This window comes from Tasmannia lanceolata, unplaced genomic scaffold, assembly GCF_043159265.1.
Source record: "Tasmannia lanceolata isolate RefF3 unplaced genomic scaffold, GAP_Taslan_0.1 ptg000015l, whole genome shotgun sequence".
NCBI lineage: Eukaryota > Viridiplantae > Streptophyta > Magnoliopsida > Canellales > Winteraceae > Tasmannia > Tasmannia lanceolata.
Genome location: NW_027518692.1, coordinates 14101288 through 14112314, shown reverse-complemented (window position 1 = coordinate 14112314; position 11027 = coordinate 14101288).

Below are 11027 nucleotides of genomic sequence, written 5' to 3'. Positions count from 1 at the left end.
TGATGTTTATTTAGATTATTATTATTAATTGTCTCTGCTGCCCGTCATGTTGTTGAATTCATATTGTCTTATTTTTGTTCCCTTTCTCTGTTTATTGATCATTTTGTTCTATATGATATGTGGTTGCTTTATTTTTGGCACTTGCACTAGGGTCAATTAGGGCCAGCTCGGCCCGGCCTGGCCCAATTAGGGCAAATCAGGGTGGGCCAGGGTCGAGTTGAGCCCTGTAGGGCGGGCAATGGGTTGAGGTTTTTCGGCCCTGACTCAGGGTCAGGGCGGGTCAGGGCCGAGATAATGGGATCCAGGCTTGAGCTAGGGTTTTGAAAAACCCAACTCAACCCGACCCTGTTGCAGCCCTGGCCCCACCATGGGTTCATGTCCAAAGAGAGAAGAGAGAGTAAGTGGAGGTAGGGCTTACCTTGTTCAGAGAGAGAGAGAGAGAGAGAGAGAGAGAGAGAGAGAGAGAGAGAGAGAGAGAGAGAGAGAGAGATTCCTTTCCTTTGTCATTAGTTTTCGTTCAATGAAAATTTTATTTGAAAACTTCTTCAATTGAAAATATTCCGTTGGCATTTTTTCTATGGTTAGATTTTTGGGAAAAATACACTTAGACCCCTGTGGTTTCTGACATTCAACTTAACCCCTAATGTTTAAAAAGTTACAAGTAGACCCCATGTGGTTTCAATTTGTATAAGGTAGGCCACCTCAGTTGACGGTTCGTCCACAGATTAAAGGGTTAGGATGATCTGATGGAGCTGATTTTCTGGGCACACCCTATCTATGTCAGGGCCCATCAAATGAATGCTTTGGATCATCCAAACAATGTGGGCCCATACCCGAATCCAAACACTACCAAAAACAAAGTAGGCCCTCATTGTTTGGATGACCCAAAGTGTTCATTTGATGGGCCCTGACATAGATAGGGGTCAACCTTACACAAATTGAAACCACAGGGGGTCTACTTATAACTTTTTAAACATTAGGGGTTAAGTTGAATGTGTCAGAAACCACAGGGGGTCTAAGTGTATTTTTCCGTAAATTTTTTACAGCTCATGCATAGTATGGGTGCGGCCATCGTTTTACAATAAATTGATAAGGTGGGGCCAATCATTTTGCACCCATGCATTAGTATGGTTGGGGACCACCATTTTACACCTCATGTTTTGATATGGTAGTACTTTCTTCATGAAATTTTTCTAAAGGATTCATTTAGCTGACCCCAACTAGTTTGGGACAAAGGCTTTGTTGAGTTGAGTTGAGTTTTGGTATGGTAGTAGGGCCCATCATCTCTAACCAATAACATGCATAAGGTAGGGCCCACGACCTCCTCCCAAATCCATGCACAGGTTGGGACCCACTATTTACACCATGTTTTGATATGGTTGGGCCATCAAATTTACACGTCATATTTGAGAAATGATATATTGAACCCTTTTTTCTTCCTTACGCCACCCTTTGGAGAGTGAAGGGGTATAATAAATACAGTAGAGGGGGCTGATATAGGGAAGAAAAGGGGGCAAAAATATTACTTCCCCTCATGTTTTTATGGGGTAGGGCTATAATTTTATTCCGAGGCGTCACCACATTTCCAACTTATAAAAAAATTTCTTAGAAAAAAAACGAATGACAGTTGATAAAAAAACATGGTTAGTCTATGTACTAGCATTCTTGGCCAATGCTATGGGGCGTCCATGGAGACAGAAGGTCCGATGGACCATCCGTATCCGAATTTTAACAAACAAGATATAAACAAATTGGGAATTGCTAGGGTCCATCGCAAAAGGCATTTCGTGGCTGGTCTGTCGCATGTCAGACCAGCCACCACATGAATGGAGACAAAACTGATGGACCCTAGCAAATCCCAAACAAATTACAGGATCTATATGGAAACATTTCAGGACACTATTATAGGATCAGAAATTACTACCAATTGGATCTAGAGAACTATACTAAAGCCCGCGGGACAGGCCTAAATCTGATTTTATATACTCTTTTAAAAAATACCATCTAACTTTTTATAACTTGTGTTATTTTAGGGGTATTTTAGTAAAACTAAATCATATGCATTTTTTGAACTATTCTTATGTTTAGTATTTTTTTTTCATTCATCTCTCTCAAGTTGGAGTCACCCTCTTATATATGTTCCTTCTCTAACCATTGACCCTAAGTCCCTAGCCCATTCACCCTTGCACCTATGGGCCATGTTCATGCATGCTCGCCCTCTTCTGAGAATTTTAGTTGTGTAAAATGCAAGTAGGACCTGTTAGGACACTCCGATGTACGGTTCGATTTGAAATGGATCGTGACCGAGACACAAGAATCAGATCCAAAGAAGACGCCGAATCCGATCCGACGATAAGAGATTTAAGTGGATCCGTTGACTGCCTTATGCATGGGTGTAAAATTGTAGGCCCCACCCACTCAAAACATAGTTTTAAAAATGGCAGGCCCCACCCGAATGCATGGGTTGGGTGGAGATCTTGCGAAACATGAAGTAAAAGGGTGGACCCCACTAGATGTATGAGTTTGAGTGAAGTTGGTGGGACCCAAAACATTGAAGAAAATGGTGGGCCCTGCCATTTTATTGGAAAAAAATTTCCAATAAAAATTTCCCAATCTGAGGAACCGAATGACAAAAGAAAAGCCCCTTTTGTCGTTGGTACAGACACAAGCTGGAAGGAGCGGATATTTGGGCTGAGAACCTTCCACTTGTCTTTCTGAACAGGTAAATAAATAATTACCCTGAGTTATATATATATTTTTATCTCTCGGTTCTCAAAATCCAAAACGAAAAAAATAAAACCTTAAAATATAAGAAAAGTTATTAAAAAAATGCAAAGTTTTGTCGAAATTGTGAATCAAGGGTAGTGATTTGAAATTTATAAAAATGGTGCTGTCAGGTGAGAGAAGATGACTTTTAGGACAAATATACCCCTCCTACCTCTTTTTTCCCTCCACCTTTTTGCACCTATCCCTATGCACTTTGAAAATCCAAGGGTGGTCCCGAGTACGGCAACTTATGAGGAGTGCGAAATTAGGTTGATAACAAGTTTTAATTCTTTTGAAAACTCAAACCCAATTTTAGAAATTAAGAGATCAACAATAAAATTCAAGTACGCAAGTTAAATCTAAAGTGCAAATGCAAAATAAAGAGCAAGAGTAAGAGAGATTGCACCTGAGATTTAAAGTGGTTCGGTCCTCCAAACGTGAGGCCTACTCCACTCCACCAACCAAACCCGTTGATGGCTTCACTATGTGATCTTCTTAACTTCGGCGAAGATCGGTGCCGATTACAAATTCCAACCGCCTTTAACCTTGGTGGCGATCTTCACCACGGAGAGTGGGCTACGCTTCTCCGAACACTCACCCAATACAAGTTCTTGAAACGAAAGAAAGAACAAAAACAATCCCTCACAAGGGTTTACAAGATGGTAGAAGATGTACAAATTGAGCCTATGATCCAAATCCTAATCTTTAGATGATGAGAGGCATAAACAAGTTTGATTCACTCTATTGATGTTCAAGAAGGTTTTTAGAGTGTTAGGACTGATTGTCTTGAAGTTTAGAATGCCCATATATATAGGAAAACCAAAATATGACCGTTCAATGGCATTGTGGTAATTCCAGCAAAATTCCCAACGGCTCAAAATATGACCGTTACAGTGTTCTCGGAGTTCCGAGAATATTTCTCGGAGTTCCGAGAAAAAATCTCGAAGTTCTGGGAATTCAAACAGAAGATGAAAAATGTCTACTGGACCATTTCTCGGAGTTCCGAGAATAATTCTCGGAGTTCCGAGAATTCTCGGAGTTCCGAGAAAAACTCTCGGAGTTCGGAGAAGCCTATGTCTGAGCAGATTTTCATTTCTGTTTTTGGGCTTCCAACTTAACACCAAGATGGGATTGCTATGAGGGTTCCAAGGTGTTGGAACTCCACAAATACAATCACTTATATTTTTAGGGTGTGTGTTTATTTACTTAATTATGCCTTTCAAATCTAAAACTAAGATTGGATCTTAATACAATCTAATATAACTTGATCTTCAATGGATTCTTCAAGTCTTCATTTGTCTTGGATTTTGATGTCTTTGGCCTTCCTGAAGTGGTCCAATGAGTGCTTCTTGGCCTCAATCCAAGCAATGTTGTCTTAGCACCAATGTGATCTACAACTTAGACAATCAAACACATTAGTGATCATAAATCACTTGTGTATTGGAATCATCAAAATAAGATGGGAATGCCAAGGTGGAAACCATTGGGCTTACACACTTATTACCTTCTCACCTACCACCTTCTTCTCCCTCAAGACTTTTCTAACGTGGAAAACTCCATGGAAGGGTTTTGAAGGTTGCCATTTACAACAGGGTTTCGTATTCACGAGGGTTTATTCATTATAAACTTATCAAAACAGTGTTACAAAATGCAAAGAAAATGGATTTTGAGCTTAAAACTGAATTTTGTTGTTTTCCCCATTTTCAAGATAAATACATTTTCTTTGCATTTTTGGATTCTAAAACATCAAAACCAAGCTTCAATTTATGGTTGCCTGCATGACACTAAAATCACAATGTACATCCCTATTATCCTTGGAATTATTACTCAATTTGAAGATAAAAATCCTTGGAATTATCCGTATTCTACTGGCTTCCGTCGGAAGTCCGAACAAAACTTCGGACTTCCGAATGGAAGCCAGTATACGTAACCAAATTACTGGTTCCATTTGGAAGTCCGAAGGTTTGTTCGGACTTCCGAGTAGGACTTTGTAATTCGGTAATTGTCATATGTTAGTCCATCCTTTCGGTATTTTTTTTCTTAATTTTACTACTTTGCTTCCATTTTTCCATAATTTTTCGTTTAAAACTTAGAACTTCTGCCACAAATCCGTAATGAATACTATTTTTGCTATTATGTTTTTGCTAGCAACATGTGCACCCATGTTACTTCTGCCAATCTTTGCATCAAAGGATGGGCCACAAGCCGACAAGTGGCCTCGGTGAAGGTGGCTAGCAAATTCCTATACAAAAAAAAATCTTAAAAAATACGACAAAAACCCGGGTGACCCGTGGGTCGACCCGGCCCGTACGGGCCGGGCGCGGGTCCAGGCTCAGTGACACGTAATTGCCAGGTCTAAATAAAACTCAAAAGATAAGATTTGCCCAAGAATTTCACCCATTTTTTCTTCTTTTTAGAGAAATGCGTTGAGGGAGTTTAGAGGGTTCCACGTCAGCAGACAAGAGCCCGACAACCCTAGTGGTCAAACTCCCTATTTTTCCTAAATTCCAAACCAAACAAGTTTAAGCAAATCAGTAGAATAACATTCCCTGGTATTTTTCTCAAAAAGGTAACCAAACAGAGCATAGTGGTTTCGGGGTATAAGATGTGGTTCCCTAGTGGTTCTGGGGTATAAGATGTGGTTCCTAAGATGTGGTTCCCTAGTGGTTCTGGGGTATAAGATGTGGTTCCCTAGTGTTTCCGCGGTATAAGATGTGGTTCCCTAGTGGTTCCGAGGTATAAGATGTGGTTCCCTAGTGGTTCAGGGGTATAAGATGTGGTTCCCTAGTGGTTACAGGGTATAAGATTTGGTTCCCTAGTGGTTCAGGGGTTTAAAATGTGGTTCCCTAGTGGTTCCGAGGTATAAAATGTGGTTCTCTAGTAGTTCCAAATTATAAAATGTGGTTCCCTAGTGGTTTCGGGGTATAAAATGTGGTTCCCTAGTGGTTCCTGGGTATAAAATGTGGTTCCCTAGTGGTTTCGGGGTATAAAATGTGGTTCCCTAATGGTTCCGGGGTATAAAATGTGGTTCCCTAGTGGTTACGAGGTATAAAATGTGGTTCCCTAGTGGTTACGGAGTATAAAATGTGGTTCCTTAGTGGTTACGGAGTATAAAATGTGGTTCCCTAGTGGTTCTGGGGTAGAAAATGTGGTTCCCTAGTGGTTTTAGGTAGAAAATGTGCTTCCCTAGTGGTTCCGGGGTAGAAAATGTGCTTCCCTAGTGGTTCCGGGGTGTAAAATGTGGTTTCCTAGTGGTTCCGGGGTATAAAATGTGGTTCCCTAGTGGTTCCGGGGTTTAAGATGTGGTTCCCTAGTGATTCCGGGGTAGAAAATGTGGTTCCCTAGTGGTTCCGGGGTATAAAATGTGGTTCCCTAGTGGTTCCGGGGTATAAAATGTTGTTTCCTAGTGGTTCCGGGGTATAAAATGTGGTTTCCTAATGGGTCCGGGGTATAAAATGTGGTTCCCTAGTGGTTCCAGGGTAGAAAATGTAATTCCTTAGTGGTTCCGGCGTAAAAAATATTGTTCCCTAGTGGTTCCGGGGTATAAAATGTGGTTCCCTAGTGGTTCTGGGGTATAAAATGTGGTTCCCTAGTGGTTCCAGGGTATAAGATGTGTTTCCCTAGTTGTTCCGAGGTATAAAATGTGGTTCCCTAGTGGTTCCGGGGTATAAGATGTGGTTCCCTAGTGATTTCGGAGTATAAAATTTGGTTTCTTAGTGATTTCGGAGTATAAAATGTGGTTCCCTAGTGGTTCCGGAGTATAAAATGTGGTTCCCTAGTGGTTCCCGGGTATAAAATGTGGTTCTCTAGTGGTTCCGGGGTATAAAATGTGGTTCCCTAGTAGTTCCGGGGTATAAAATGTGATTCACTAGTAATTCCGAGGTATAAAATGTGGTTACGTAGTGGTTCCGGAGTATAAAATGTGGTTTCCTAGTGGTTTCAGGGTATAAAATGTGGTTCCCTAGTTGGTCCGGGGTAGAAAATGTGGTTAGAATGAATGGAACCCATATGATGATCTGAGCCATTAGGATGATCTTAACCATTAGGATTATAGAGGGTTAGAATGAATGGATCCCATAAAAATAGCCTTAACAAATCAGAAGGTTATGATCATCCTGTAGAGAAGATTTTATGCCACTACTTGAAAGAGCCCAGCAAATAAATGTTTAGATCACTCAAATAAGCAGGCCCCACTGTATATTTTCCCTCAGACCCTCCACCGTCTGTCTAACTATTGAAATTCCAAGGGTAGGCCCGAGTACTATTCTAATGGCAACAATGAGGATGGAAAATTAGGTTCCTAACAAGTTTTAAGCTTTTGAAAACTCTAACCCAATTTTGAAGATTAAGAGATCAAAATGAAAATTAAGCACACAAGTTAAATCCTAAGTGCAATAAAAGAAAAGCAAGAGATAAGAGAGAGTGCACCCGAGATTTAAAGTGGTTCGGTCCTCCAACGTGAGGCCTACTCCACTCCACCAACCAACCCGTTGATGGCTTCACTATTTGATCTTCTTAACTTCGGCGAAGATCGGTGCTGATTACAATTCCAATTTCCTTTAACCTTGGTGGCAATTCTCACTATGGAGAGTGGGCTCCGCTTCTCTGAACACTCGCCCGAATACAATCGTCTTGATAAAGAAAGAAAGAAACAAAAAATCCCTCACAAGGGTTTACAAAGTTTGAAGAATATGTACAAATTTGAGCCTATGATCCAAATCCTAATTCTAGAGGATGAGAAGCATAAACAAGCTTGATACACTCTTAGGATATTCCAATAGGTTTCTAGAGTGTTAGGATTGATAGTTGGCAAGTTTAGAATACCCATATATATAGAAAACCCAAAATATGACCGTTTGGGGGTATAGTGGTAATTCTGGCAAAAACCCCAACGGCTATAATTTCTTCCCGAAATAGTGGTCTCGGGTTCCGAGAAATTCTCGGAAGGAGTTCCGGGAATACAAATAGAAGATGGAAGAGCTCGGAGCTCCGAGAAGCCTATATGCAGCTGGTTTTTCAATTCTGTTTCTTATTCATTTGGGCTTCCAACTCTACACCAAGATGGGATTGTTTATGAGGGTTCCAAAGTGTTGGAACACCACAAGAACAATCTCTTAAACATTTATGGCTGTGTTTTACTCTATTTATGCCTCTAAACACCTAAACTAGGATTGGATCTTTACATTCTAAAACGACTTCGATCTTCAATTGCGATGCTTCAAGTCTTCATGCGTCTTGGATCTCCGATGTCTTGGCCTTCCAAATGTGGGCCAATGAGAGCTTCTTGGCCTCAATCCAAACAATCTTGTCTTTATACAATCATGATCTACAACTTAGACAATCAAACACATTAGTGATATAAAATCACTTGTGTATTGGAATCATCAAAAGAAGATGGGAATGCCAAGGTAGGAACCATTGGGCTTACAATCTCCCCCTTTTTGATGATGACAAGCACAAGAGATTTTCTAATAAAAGCACACATATTTTCTTACACTAGATTTTTTCCCCCTTTGGCATCAATAAAAAAGATGGGGTAAAAGAAAATCAAAGGGATGGAATTTACAATTTTAAGCTCCCCATTTTTCAAGGAAAAAGACAAACATAGAACTCCCCCTATTTAAAGTTTTATTCAACACAAGAGGGGATATTTAAACAACCATACAAAGATATTCAATTTTAAGTGCAAGCCCCTACTCTAAACACATATGAAGAGAATCATATGCAGGCTTTAGGAACCCAAGCTTTCTTGGTTCCACCACAATCCCTAATCTTAGATGCACATTGGAATTTGTAGTGACCATTGATTTCACAATAATGGCATATAACATGAGGGTTAGATAGACTAGTCCTTTCATAAAATACATGATTAGGTCTATGACTAGCCTTCTTCATGATTATGTCAATAATTTTATCACCATTTAGGAATCCATGGAGACATAATCTTAACCTTTCATTTTCATTATGAAGATGTGTTATTTGATTTAAAAAATCATTATGTCATCTTCATAAGATTTGGAAGAGCTTGCCACATTATGAAATTGTACTAATTGGCAAGATTTCTCATCCAAAATACCCTTAAGGGTTTTAATCTCAAGTTTAAAATTTTTAATTTGTGCTTGAGATTTAGATATGGAAGAAGATCACTCATTTTTTAAAACATCAAGTTCGTTTTTTAATTTTGAAATAGATTTTTTAAGAACTTTATTTTTTAAAATTTGAGAATGCAAGGTAATGCACAATTCATCATAAGATATGTTTCCACTATCACTACTTGATGAATTACAAGAGGGGTTAGAATTTACCTCATCTTCATGGCTGAGTGCCATGAAGCAAAAATCATCCTTATTAGCTTCCCCTTCACTTGAGCTTTTTTCCGAAGTGCTAGAAGCATCCCAAGCGGCTACAAGACCCTTGTTCTTCTTCCAATCCTTCTTCTTTCCCTTGTACTTCGAGGAAGATGAGTTGAGAAGATGGCACTCTTGTCTTTTGTGTCCCGTCTTCTTACAATTATAACATCTTATACCACCCTCAACTTCACTTTCTTCTTTCTTCTTCTTTTTATCTTTCTTGTGCTTTTTTCTCCATAAGCTTTTGAATTTTCTCAAAGCTTCTTCTTCATCACTATCCGCCTCATTTGAGGAAGATGAGTCCGCTTTCACCTTGAGTGCTAAGGATCTACTCTCTTTTTCTTTCTCTTTTGGCTTCTTCTCCTCTTGTCGGCTAGTGAGGAGCATCTCATGAGTGATAAGAGATCCTACAAGCTCCTCCATAGTTAGCGTCTTGAGATCATTTGATTCTTGTATGGCGGTGATCTTTGGATCCCAATGTAGAGGAAGTGACCTAAGCAACTTACCCACAAGCTCATCAGTAGGATAAGATTTACGAAGATTAGCTAATTCATTTGATATTTAAGAAAATCGGGTATACATTTCGGAAATACTTTCATTTTGACCTATTCTAAACATTTCATATTTGCTCTTTAACAAGTTTATTTTGGAATCCTTGACTTGTGATGTTCCCTCATGGGTGTAGACACCCCATTTTGACCGGACCCTAAAGTCCCCAAAATTGAATAAGAACTTCAAAAATCCAATAAAATTCCCAAATTCAGAGTCCCAAAATATTTCGAAATTAATCTCAAAATTCCTCAAGGACTGGGCCCAAATGAGAAGAAGGCCTGAGTTTTTGAGCATCTTGTTGTGTGTATTCCTGGGTACAAATTCCCCAGGAGGTTGTTAGTATTCTCAGGGATACCCCCGCAAAATTTCATGGCAATCGGGCAAAAAATGTAGAATAAGACAGGCGAAGTGTGTGCGATAATCAAAGTTGGGTTGTGATAGTGTGAATTATCAAAGCTTGGTTGTGTAGATATCGCCCTCCTTTTTTCATAAAAGGCAAGATATTTGAGTTGGGTATAAGGGTGATTTGCCATCCTTAGAGGGGTGATTTTGGAATTCTAATTTTACTTAAGGTGTAAGCAAACCTTAATGGCTCTTGGATCAAATCAAGGGGTTAGGATTATTTGAACAGAAAAGAATTTGTTACCCTATTTTCTACCCGGACCCCACCCCCTTTTGGTTAAAAATTGTCAAAAAATGCACTAGGTGGTGGCTGTCCATGGAGAATGGAGGGGTAAAATTTTCATTTCCCTTCTTATATATGCCATCGAATTAGGTTTCGAGGGGAGGGTTTTTTGATTTTTGCAAAAGAGAAGCCTCATTTTTTTGCAAGAAAACAGAGAGCGAGAGAGAAGCAGAGGGAGCCCATCCTCCGGCCACCCTCCAACCTCCGGCCAAGCCCCCTATCTCCTCCTTCTTCTCCTCTCATCTTCACCATCAGCCACCGAACCCCATCTGCAAACCCCATCTCCATCGATTCCGGCAACTTTGCCGGAATCCGACCCATCGGCCATCTTCTCCGACCCCAACCTTTGCAACTCCGACAATTTTTCCACCATACCCAAACCCTCATTCCCATCTCAGCCACCCTCTATCAAAACCCATTTTCACTCGCACCATTTTCAACCTCTGCAAACCAGCCAAACCCTCTTCATCCATCTTCTTCTCCGGCAAGCCTATTCCACCTCCATCTACCATCCTCCACCTTCATCTCCATCTCTCCGCCGCCACCAACCACCCCAAAACCCACTTCGAAAAACCCAAAATCCGGCCGGCCCATTCTCAGCCACCATCCCCCTCTCATTGTAACAACCCTTAAAAAAAAAAAAAAAAAAAAAAAAAAAAAAAAATTATTTCTCG